This window comes from Oryctolagus cuniculus, chromosome 1, assembly GCF_964237555.1.
Source record: "Oryctolagus cuniculus chromosome 1, mOryCun1.1, whole genome shotgun sequence".
NCBI classification, from domain to species: Eukaryota; Metazoa; Chordata; class Mammalia; order Lagomorpha; family Leporidae; genus Oryctolagus; species Oryctolagus cuniculus.
In genome coordinates this window covers 88010464-88022954 of record NC_091432.1, presented here as the reverse complement: position 1 = coordinate 88022954, position 12491 = coordinate 88010464, and the positions used below count along the sequence as shown (strand labels likewise).

At 36.8% G+C, this 12491-nt stretch overlaps 1 long non-coding RNA gene across 1 annotated transcript; it reads right to left on the bottom strand.

The window, feature by feature from the left end:
• Positions 1 to 427: 427 nt before the first annotated feature.
• Positions 428 to 2228, bottom strand: LOC103349647 (uncharacterized). The gene is made up of 3 exons (XR_007909659.2): positions 1930 to 2228; positions 1445 to 1508; positions 428 to 601 (listed from the first exon to the last, which is right to left on the bottom strand). It is a non-coding gene; the product is annotated as an uncharacterized lncRNA (long non-coding RNA).
• Between the last annotated feature and the right edge of the window lie 10263 nt (positions 2229 to 12491).

Genomic DNA, 12491 nt, shown 5'->3' with positions numbered 1-12491 from the left:
AGTCCCAGCTGTTCCACTTGCAATGCAGTTCCCTGCTGATGCACCTGGGAAAGCAGTGGAAGATGGCCTAAATGCTTGGGCCTGGGTATCCACGAGGAGAGCTGAAGAAGCTCCTGGCTCCTGGCTTCGGCCTGGCCAGCCTCAGCTATTGCAGCCATTTGGGATTGAACCAGCAGATGCAAGATCCATCTCTTTCTCTCTCTCTCTCTCTCTCTCTCTCTTTCTGCCTTTCAAAGAAAATACATAAATTTTTAAAAAACAATCAAAGGCAAAACCATCCTGCTAAGTCAGTGATTTTTGGATCTGGATGTTCTCCTTATTGCAATAGCCTGAACAAAATCCATCATTATAATTTAGAAAATGTGACCAATAACATCAACCAATCCTAAGTGATCATATCTATTAATAACCACTTTCAATCCAGTTATAAAGAATTATAAGCTCATACTACTGTTTAATAAATCACACTGTGATAGGATACTATTAAGGCATGCTATCAAGAGGTTACTAAGTCATGGACACAGGAATATTGGAGCTCTTCCTTGACAACGTCATCCCTCTTCTCTCCAAAATCCCCAATGGAGACACTTTCATAAAGTAACTAGAACAAAGCAGAGAAACATTATCAGAGAAATATTTGATTCATTCTCTTATTTTAAAACTCTAGAGTTTGATTGACTATATAGAAATATCCTTTACATCAGTATTAGCAGCATAAAAGATTACTGTGCTTTGGCCTGCAGTGCCTAAACCCTACTTTTGGAAACTGCCATGTTAATATGATATTAAGCATGAGTCAGTGGAAGAGAGAATAATTTTATCATAAATGCTTATGTATAACTCTAAGATTGAGATCCTTTTTAGAAAAATTGTGGCATAATGAGTGCCCTGGAAATAAACTAAACCCAGATCCACACTTCTCTTTATAGGGCATGAATAAAAGGGGAGGGAGGCAAATACAATATCTGCTTTTCTCATGCAAAAACTATCAGTGTAGAAGAATGGCTTCTAAAGATGGAATAGGAAAGAATTCAAACACTGACTTCTATTGCCTCTATCTGCTAAATCATTAATGTTCTCAACACACCCAAGAAATTGCAGATTCCAATAATGCAGTGGAAAATCTCGAGGTCCAATACATAAGCTACATTATTTTTGCTAGAAATTGTTTTCACTGTGTTTTTATTGGGTATCTGGTCAGTTTCAGTAAGAATTGATTTGGCTGAACTGTCATCCTCACTGTCTATGAAAACACACACTTATGTGGGGAGAAAAAGAAAAAATCCATTTGGTTCTTCCCTTCATATAAAAGTGGTCTAAAGTGATAGAAATTCAGGAGGAATATAAATAAACATGTCAAAACCTTAGGATATATTTGAAAGAATACCAAATGGATTTATTGTCATTTATCTTCTTCTACTTGATTGTAATTAAATGTACTTACTCATTAAGTGATCATTATTTGCATCTCTGGGATTTATTAGGCTTCTAAGTAGTAGCAACGGATCCTAAAAAAAACAAAAAACAAAAAACAAAAAAAAAGCTAAGTGTTAATATTCATAAGACCTTGGAACAGAATTTGGAAGGGAAACAAAGAGATTCTCCAAATTTTTCTTTACTACAGGAGCCAAGTGAAAAGAAGTCTGAGCTCACATGGAAGTTTGCAGCAGGAGGTTCTTAAAGGCTGTTTCTAATCCAAACAGCAATAAAACGAGCTCAGAGTCCAGTGCAGGACTTTGAGGGTGATCTGATGATAGAGAATAAAAAAGGATTTAAGTTTAAAAAGACGAAGGCAACTAAGCTCCTGAGGCAGTAAGAAATTTTTCTTTGCAGATCAAAGAGGATGCCTTAGAAATAAATCTATCAGTTTTCAAGTGGCAGTCATAAAGCAAAATCAAAAACACCCAAAAGGAAAAACAGGAAAATGACCTCTGTGCAGACAGAAAATCTTATTTTAAAGTCTTCATATCCATTCAATATAAAGTGGGAAAATAGAAGCCCATAACCATGTAGAGTATTCACACTCAGTCCTCCATCCAAATGAATCAGATACTAAAAAAAAGCAGCCTTGTAACCCTTGTAACTTAGTACAGTGGAAATCTCAGATTACACTTCAAATAAATGCTGTAGTAGAATATTTTAGGAGCTATCATTTCACTATGCTATCATAACACTTTACATGTGATTCTGTCTATACCTGTACCTTAAACCTCCTCCACAAGGAAGGGAAACACTATCTGTGCAGTCAAATAACTTCATTAGCTCTCTGCAGTATTTTAGGAACACTTTAAATCAACCCTTCTCATCTGATTATGAAAGCATAAAGATAACCCTTTTATAGACTATACAGGATCTCCGGATGCCATGTTCTTCCCAGAAAAATGCAATCCTGGGGTATCTGCTATATAACCTTTACTAAAAGTCAGATTGCAGACCTACTATTTATAGATGATGCTTTGAGAGACAGGCAGTCATCTATTCCAAACAAGCATTGAACATCAATATTCATGTTCTAGAACTTAAATTGTTCACTAAACTGAGTTTTTGTTCTTAATATGTTTGAATTACTTAAATCAATAGTTTATTTGGAGATAATCCTATGAATATGCAAGTCACTTCTAGCAACCACACAGAAACATATTTATTTGCACTAATCGAACCCCAGGGTCATTTTTTTTTTTTTGCCCATTTATTACCCTTTGACTAAGTTGTAAGGAACAACAAGCTCCATAAAGTAGAATCGTTATTATCTATATATCTTCAAATGAATGACAAATGCAATAGTAGTTAAGGAAGCTTCCAAAAATATAAATAGACTTCAAGAAAATATTAGCAACTGATAATCACTACTCTTGTCTGTTTTCAACTTCATCTTTTAATTAGTCAAGCACACAGGTCTTGCTTTTAATATTACAGTTCTAATTCCAATGTTCTTGCACAATTTATATTTCAACACACTGAGAATATAAGTTTCATCTCTTACAGTATTAAAAATACTGCTTTTCTGGTGACATAACTAATGAGCCACCCAAAAAGCATGTCCAGGAATTATTAAATAACAACTGACAGAGTCATATGATAAACTGCAACATTTTGACATCTAAAGAATTGTTTTCAATTATTGTTCTTAAACAATTAGGTTTATTCAAATTTCCTAATGGGTTGCGTCAGTTATCATCCCACATAAAACATTTTCTTAGAGCACAGTAAGCTTTTTATCCTCACACAAACATCTCAGGACCTGTAATTACACGTCATTAAACCTTGCCACCATAATGTGGAAGTTCCATTCATAATATTTAGTCTAAAATCATACTTATAAGTACATTATCTCTAAAGCATTCACGAACTTACTGTGTACAAGAGAATGTTTAAAATTACATAAATCAGGTAGAGTTTCAAGCATTAGAAGGTGTTAATGAAATATTTTTTTTCTTCTTATGATGTTCTAGATCAATTTCTTTAATATACTTCTTTATACACATTTATTCTACAAGTAAACTTAAAAGATACTTTTGTTATCTTGTCTATAATGCTTCATCAAAGTTAGCTCACTCGACTAATATTTTACTCAGTGTCTAATATAATCACTGAATAGATGAAATTCAGGGAAGTATACAATGCTTAAAAAAAAAAACAAAAAACAAACAAACAAACAAACAAAAAAACTAGAAGCTCTCAGGGATTTTAATTCACTTGCATACTAAGAAGAGAACAAACCGTAAGTTGAATGGTGCTAGCTAGTCCCTTTGATCAGGGTTGAAAAACTTTATAACTGACAGTATGAGCAGTAGCCAAAGAGTCGACATTTTTCAAGTTTCCTGAAACCCAACTCCCATAAATTAACATAATGAGAGATAAGAACGTCTGTAAATACACTGGGTTTCATTGTACAAGAAACCCAAGAATAGGGAACCTAAATATTTTCTAATGGATGGTAAGCCTGCTTTGTCTTTTCCCCAGGGAGAAATACCATTATTACAGTGGTTGGTAAATAAATCTATCCTTTGCTCCAGTGGAAGACACTACCTCTATCATCAAAGCATGTTCAGCTTACAAACATTCTTGAAAGACAGTCCACAGCAAGGTCAACCAAAATTTCATCTTGTAAGACAAGCAAAATGTCAAAGAGCCACAGTTTGTTGTCTCTCTACATGTGACACATCAAAAGTTCCCAGTTACGTGCTGTGAAATATATCACCAGAAATTATTCTTCTTGTTTATTTTAAAAGATTTGTTTATTTGAAAGGCAGAGATAGAAAGAGAGAGATATCTTCCATCCACTTGTTCTCTCCCCACATGATGACAATAGCCAGGGTTGGACCAGTCCAAAGGCAGAAGCCTGGAACTCTGTTGGGGTTTCCCATATGGGTGGCAGGGACCCAAGAACTTGAGTCATCATCTGCTGCTTTCTCAGGTATGCTAGCAGGGAACTGGATTAGAAGCAGAGCAGAAGCGGTGCTATGGTGTAGAAGGTAGGGCTGCCGTCTGCAGTGCCGGCATCCCAGGTAAGCACCGGTTCAAGTGCCAGCGGCTCTACTTCCGATCCAGCTCTCTGCTGTGGTCTGGGAAGGCAGTGGAAGATGGCCCAAGTCCTTGGGCCCCTGCACTCAAGTGTGGGAGATCTGCAGGAGGTTCCTGGCTCCTGGCTTTGAATCGGCTCAACTCCAGCCATTGCAGCCATTTGGGGAGAGAACCAGCGGGTAGAAGTCCTCTCTACCTCTCTGCTTCTGCCTCTCTCTAGCTCTTTCAGATAAAGCCAATAAATCTTGAAGAAGAAAGAGGAGGAGAGGAAGGAGCAGAGAAGGGAGAAGAGAAGGAGAGAGAAGAGAAAGAGGAAGAAAAGGAGGAGGAGAAAGAAGAAGAAGCCACCAAGTAGCCTAGACATCATGTGGGATGCCAGAACTGTAGGCTGTGGCTTGACCCACAATGCTGGCTGCACTTATGTGTAACTGAAATTTTCTACCCATGGAAGAGCATTCCCCTTTTACTATTCACACTCCCCTGACACTGTACCCCCACAAATACAGGCTACTTGAAAAATTCTATGGAAAAACGAACTGAAAGCATGCTTATTTTGAAGCAAAAAAAAAAAAATGGTTGAAATCCATTTTCTTTTTTTTTAACTTTTATTTAGTAAATATAAATTTCCAAAGTACAGTTTATGGATTACAATGGCTATCCCCCCCATAACTTCCCTTCCACTCGCACCCCTCCCATCTCCTGCTCCCTCTCCCATTCCATTCACATCAAGATTCATTTTCAATTATTCTTATATACAGAAGATTGATTTAGTATATATTAAGTAAAGATTTCATCAGTTTGTACCCACACAGAAACACAAAGTGTAAAATACTGTTTCAGTACTAGTTATAGCATTACTTCACATTGGACAACACATAAGGACAGATCCCACATGAGAAGTAAGTACACAGTGACTCCTGTTGCTGACTTAACAAATTGACACTCTTGTTTATGGCATCAGTAATCTCCCTAGGCTCTAGTCATGAGTTGCCAAGGCTATGGAAGCCTTTTGAGTTCACCGATTTTGATCTTATTCCAACAGGGTCATAGTCAAAGTGGAAGTTCTCTCCTCCCTTCGGAGAGAGGTACCTCCTTCTTTGATGGCCCTGTTCTTACCACTGGGATCTCACTCGCAGAGATCTTTCATTTAGGTTGGTTGGTTTTGTTTCTTTTTTTATTTTTTTTTTATTTTTTTTTTATTTATTTTTTTTTTTTTTGCCAGAGTGTCTTGGCTTTCCATGCCTGAAATACTCTCATGGGCTCTTTAGCCAGATCTGACTGCCTTAAGCGCTGATTCTGAGGCCAGAGTGCTATTTAGGACATCTGCCATTCTATGAGTCTGCTGTGTATCCCGCTTCCCATGTTGGATCGGTCTCTCTGTTTTTATTCTATCAGTTAGTATTTGCCGACACTAGTCTTGTTTGTGTGATCCCTTTGACTCTTAGACCTATCAGTGTGATCAATTGTGAACTGAAAGTGATCACTGGGACTAGTGAGATGGCATTGGTACATGCCACCTTGATGGGATTGTATTGGAATCCCCTGGCACGTTTCTAACTCCACCATTTGGGGCAAGTCTGATTGAGCATGTCCCAAATTGTACATCTCCTCCCTCTCTTATTCCCACTCTTATATTTAACAGGGATCACTTTTCAAGTGAAATAGACACTATGAGAAACAGTGAGTTGGTCAGCCCTTGTCCTGACTGTTGATGTACAATGTAATACTTTATCCCTTTTAGTATTTTTTTTTGCTCTAGTACTATTGGTTGAAATCCATTTTCATAACTTGTATTTCCCATGATCTTTTCGAAGAAGCCTCATGTACATGATTATTTTCAATTAAAAAAAAAAAAAACTATGGCTCTAAAGTCCACATCACAACGAGTAATTTCAGAGGCTTTTCCTATATGTTTAGTATTTCTCCAATACAGGTTGAAATGAGGAGGAGGTGGAGGAAAAAAGGAAGAAGGGAAGGGAAAAAAGGAAGAAACAAAGATAAAGAGAGAGCAAGAAGAGAGGGGAGGGGGGAAGAACAAGACATCCTGCTATTTTCCATAATAGATTAAAAATCTAAAATTTTTCTGTTGGATTTTTTAGCTACCATACTAGTTGGCTAGCATACCCATTCTAACTAAAACAACATTTATGCTCAGGGACTCTGAAGATAACAGTTGGTACAACTTTTAAAAAATCCAGATTCCTGGGTCCTATCCATAGGCATGTCAGTGTAGTACCTCAGTAATAGGAACTGAGCATCTGTCTTTGGAAAAAGTGTCAAAGATAATAAACACATTAATTATCAAAGGAACACTGATTAAAACCATAATGTAATTCACCATCTACCCACCATATTGTCTTCCCTCACCACATACATACATACATGCACACACACACACACACAAAGAGAGAGAGAGAGAGAAAGAGTGGGAGGGAGGGAGGGAGAAAGAGGGAGAGGGAGAGGGAAAGGGGGGAGAGAGAGAGAGAGAGAGAGAGAGAGAGAAAAACACCAGGATATAGGTGTCAGAAGCGCAAATTTGGAAAGCTGGTTTAGAAAACTTCTGGTAGGATCTCTACTGAACCCTGAGAGTAGCAATTCCTACCACACAGCAATTTTCCTCTTAGGTATCTGACCACAGAAATGTGAACCAATGTTTACCAGAAGACATGCGTAAGAATATTAATAGCAGCACCATATGTAATAGCCCCAAACTAGAAACAACTGAAATGTCTTTCAACGGGAGGAAAAATTTTAGAGGAGTCTTTCAATAAAAAGAGTACATAGAAATGAGAATGAATAAACTGCAACTAAAAACAAGGTCATAAATGAATCCCACAAATATAATAATGTTGAGTGAAGTAAAACAGTATCCACAGTATATAAGCAGACTACAGTGTAGCTCTACCCATACTATGTTCAATAATATTTTCTGAAACTAACACTGGTAGGAAATTACTATTTGTAATGCACAGGATTTCTTACTGATTAGTAAGGAAACATTCAAATTCTATAATCACATATCATATGTCATATATATTATATACTACAACCTGAAATTATACAGTGTAACAATATATACAAGTGAATGGTACATCCCTGACAAACTATTCAACTTCTTTCAAATAGATGTGAAAAAACAACTGGTGGACCATGTGTCAGTCTTAGAATTTAGATATTTTATAATTGCTACGTCGATTTTTTTAAAGATAAGCAGGTGCTGAGCTGTAAAGTTGATAGACATCTATGTTAGAATATCTCTGGTGTGCACTGTAAGAATGCACATCACATAATAAAATTATGTACACCCAGTAATCCACTAAAGGTAGAAATTTTGTCTGATAAGATTACTGTTATGCCTCACTGCTCAAATAGTGACTGATGTGTTATAAGAACTGATAAGTTCCTGTTGAATAAATGAATGAATGATGAACTTAACTAAGGATGAGATAAAATTGAAAAATTATATTTGAGCCAAAAATTTTTCCACAACAATCTTCATACTAGAAAAAAGGAACAGGCTTGTTATGAGAATTCTGATTCAACACAATGGAAAGTTAGTCAAATATTCAGTACAATGGGGTCCTTCTGTTCTACTAACACAGGAGGAAATACGAATGGCCAATGGATACACTGTGGAGACCTGGGTTGAGTTCCAGGCTCCTGACATTGGCCTGACCCAGCCCTGCTAAAGCAGGCATTTGGGGAGACAACTGACAGATGGAAGGTATGTCTATCCATCTGTCTGTCTCTTTCTCTGCTTTTTAAATAAATTAATGAAACATTCTTTAAGCAAATTATATTACGATAGCATACTTATAATCACCTTCCAAAGCATCTTTCATTGAGTTTTAATACAGACAAAGATTTATTGAGTGTAGAATTTCTAACAACGCAAATAAAAACAATACTGAACATTAACATCCATCTATTTTATTTTAGGGCTTAATTTACCATCTGCTACATTCAAACTTCCAATCTCTTTACAATTCAATGTATGTTGTGGTAAGTAGAAATCAAAATATGTATCCAAACTACACTATAAATGACATGTCTCAATATAAATTACATCTGCTCAAACTAAAGGTAAATACTCACAGACCACTTCCTGGATTAGTTTTCCCTGCTTTGTCTTCATCCAAAAATATGAAAATTAAATACTCTCTACTTTAAAATGGCAAAAAAGTCTTTTTTTATTTACTTCAGGATGGGAATGCGAGTTGCTGTGGAAACACTTTATGCCCAAGTACATCCACAATAATTCTAAATAGTTCTGTGACACTAAAATGGTATTGATAAAATAAGTAGATTTTTATTGCACACAGAAAAGGTATCAGGTGTCTTATCAACAAGTAATCCAGCAAATATTGGGTATTAAATGTGTCCCTAGCAGTAGATGCTATGATGGACAAAGAAAAAAGCAGAAGATAAAAGTTTTGTTTTTGAGAGGCTCTCAACTAAATTAGAGAGATAAACCTTTTAGATAAGGAAAGACTAGGAACAAATTTGGATAGCCTATAATCAGATGGTATACAACATTCTCCCTCCCTCCCTCCCTCTCTCTCTCTCTCTCTCTCTCTCTCTGTGTGTGTGTGTGTACACACATGTGTGAGGTAGGAGGGGGGCACTAAGAATAGTAAATTAATGTCCCAGGAATTGTAGGTCCAAAGATGTAAAAATAAAATTAAAAAAAAAAAACATCAACATGGACTAATTAGTAGTCTATGGTTGACACAGAAAAACTCCAGCACAACTTTATTGATAAAATCCATATTCCACAAGCTGAATGAAGTCTGTGCTAAGCAAAAGAACAAAACTCATCACTCAATATTCGCAATGTGAACATCCAATATTCCATCATCAATATACTGTAAAACCATGCATTCTTTTACAGAATCCCACTGTAACAGATATTTGACTTAACTCTTAAGACTTTAACAACAGCCTCCTTCTATACGTTTTTAATGTTTCTAAAATAATCAGAGTTCACCTGAGACTGTTATCAAGTCTACTTCCAAGTATCTATTTCAGGCATGTTATCTGTTAGTTTCCACTGACAATTATTCCAGTTAGATCTGTTTATGAGGTTACGTGTACAAGTCTAGCTTAATTTAAACCTAAGATACTATCAGAATAGTTCACATGATTACATTATTGGTTTTCATGTGTCCCATATAAGTGACCTCTATTGGAATACTGTCTGGCATATTTTCAGAGGCATAAATGAGATTAGCATACATAACACACTAAAATGAATTTCTATCCTTCTAGAACAATTTATTTGATTTTAAATTATTTCTCCTAATAACATGTACATAAGCAATACAAAGCATTACCAGGAATTCATAACAATGAACAAATTTGTTTGCTACTTACTTTTAAAATAGAGCGTTTGATAATAAAGATGGAAATAATATAATATTAGGTATAAGATGGGAGAGGAGAAATAATCAGTATCAAGATGTGAAATATACAAAGATAATGCACAGATACACAAAAATTCACCAGTCAATTCTGACAATCCCATTGTATTAATACCTCAATGATATTGCTGACCTTATAACATCATGAAATCATCCAATAGACAGAATAAAAAGTATGTGGAGAGAGTGTGGTTTCAGGCCCCTCTGAGATACTGAAGGTGAAAACACTAATTCCCTGTACTGTCATCCATCACACCTCTCTCTGTTTAATCAACTGCATCTACTCAACAAAACTTCTCTTCCACATGTACTGATGGTAACAATTCAATTATGACACTCATTTTCTCAATCACAGCACTCATAGAATCCAAAATGAGAATTAACTTTCTACCATTCAACAGATCTTGTGAAGCATAGAAAATCCTTCTGGCAGCTCCATTTATTCTAGCAGCTTGATCATAAACTCTCTTCAGGTTCTCACAGAGCTGTTGTTTCCTGAGGGTGAGGCAATTGCAGCTAACGCGTCTTAGGTAGTCATGACCATGCCACATGCCCCACCCATACAAACAGAAAGTTTCAGGAAGTCCTAACTTCCATTCAACTGAGTATCATCAGTACACATTGATTCTACTTACCAAGCACTAGAGGGAACAAGACAAAGACAGCAGACCGAGATGAATATAGCATTTATATGTTAAGAGGTAAGTTTTCAGTACCAGTTCCAATGAGAGCAAAAAAAAAAAAAGGGCACTTAGGGGAAACAGTGGAAGATGGCCCAAGTACTTAGGCTTCTGATCCCCATATGGGAGACTGTGGTAGAGTTCCAGGCTCCTAGTTTTGGCCTGGACCAGCCCAGCCATTTTGGACATTTGGGGAGTGAAACAAAGGATGGAAAATATCCCTCATATTCCCTCCCCTCTTCTCCTATCTCTCCTCTTCTCCTATCTCCCCTCTTCTCCTCTCCTCTCCTCTCCCCTCCCTTCCCCTTCCCTTTTCTCTCTCTTTCTCTTTCTCTCCTTTCCTCCTACCTTTCCTCCATCTCTCTATCACTCTTCCATTCAAAATAAATACATATATAAATACATAAGCACATAAAACTTTGGGAATAAAAAAAAAAGAAATGGCGCTCAATTAAGGCCACAGAAATCAAGAAAGGGGACCAAGTAGAAACAAATGTTTAAATGAGTTTGGGCTTAAAAAAAAAGCCTATAGAAGGAAACTGATGTCCCGAATGCATAAATGTTTGTGCTGGTTATTTGGTTATTGTCTCAGTCTCATGCCTATATTTATAATCTGGATGGCTAGAAATAGGGGTCTGCAACTGGCATTTCTCAGGCACCATTACTAGCTACCATTGCTTTTCTCAAGGGGATCCACTGGAAGGAGATTGGAAGACAGGGGGAAAGGAATTGCTTCAAATTCCAAGTCTGCCTTCTGGTGGCTCCTTCTTCATAGTCCCAGTTCCTGCAGGTACCCCTCCATAGCTGCAACTGTTGCAGTAGCAGCCCCTCTTCTGTGCTACTGCACTCTGATAAGCCTACCTTATTTGTTTCATTTCTTTAGACCTAGAGACAGTAGCTTCTTATTTAAAGGAATTAGTTTCATCTCCCCTTCTTTGTTCTCCCAGTTTTGTGATCCCTGGATACTAAATTCCCTATATTAAATCTCTTCTTCTGAAGCAGAAAGTATGATTTCTCTTCCCTCAACAGCCTCTGACTGAAAACCACTTAGTAACTTGTTCTTGGGTCAGTTCCTTACTCTTTTGAGCTTACAATCAGCAAATACCTCCTTACAAAAGTAAATTAGGATGCTAGAAATTTGTGGCACACAAAGACATTTTGACGACCTAATTTATCATGTGCTTGCTTAGAATGAAGTATCTACTGAACACAAAATTTGAGGAGTCCAAGTGGTTGCTGCACTTAACTGTTATAAATAGGAATGATTTCCATAAGGAATATAAGGTTGTCTGGTTAAGGAGAAATTACAGAAAATAAATATAAATTCAGTGACTTAAAATCTCCAACTACAATAAAATAATCTAATAAATTGCTCATTTCTTCTAGATGTCAAAAAAGGATGAATACAAGACTCAGAAATAAGTTGCACAGATTACAAAATTACAGCATGATCTGAATTCACACACCTTGACAAATGCCGTATTAAAACTTAGGGCACAAACTAGAAAGAAGTGGGAACCTGGAAGTGGAAACATTTGAGTGCCTTCAATAAAGGTAAGAAATTACAGTCCTGATATGTCCCTGAACCTCTCTGCTGATATAAGCAGGTTCTCTCCCTGTACATGAAGAGAACAGTTCTCCTTTGCTTGAAAGAAAAGTTTTGGCCCAGGCCTCACAGCAAACACATAATTCTGTGCATCATTTCTCCAGCTCCTGAATGAATGATTTCAATACACAGATATGGCAAATGGCCAAATGGAATGAGTGAGAGTCATGCCACAGTGAAAACTTTCCCTCTAACTACAATCAAAAGCAAAATGGCATCTCTGGAGATATCACTGTAATTAATGCAACCATCCAAGACCTG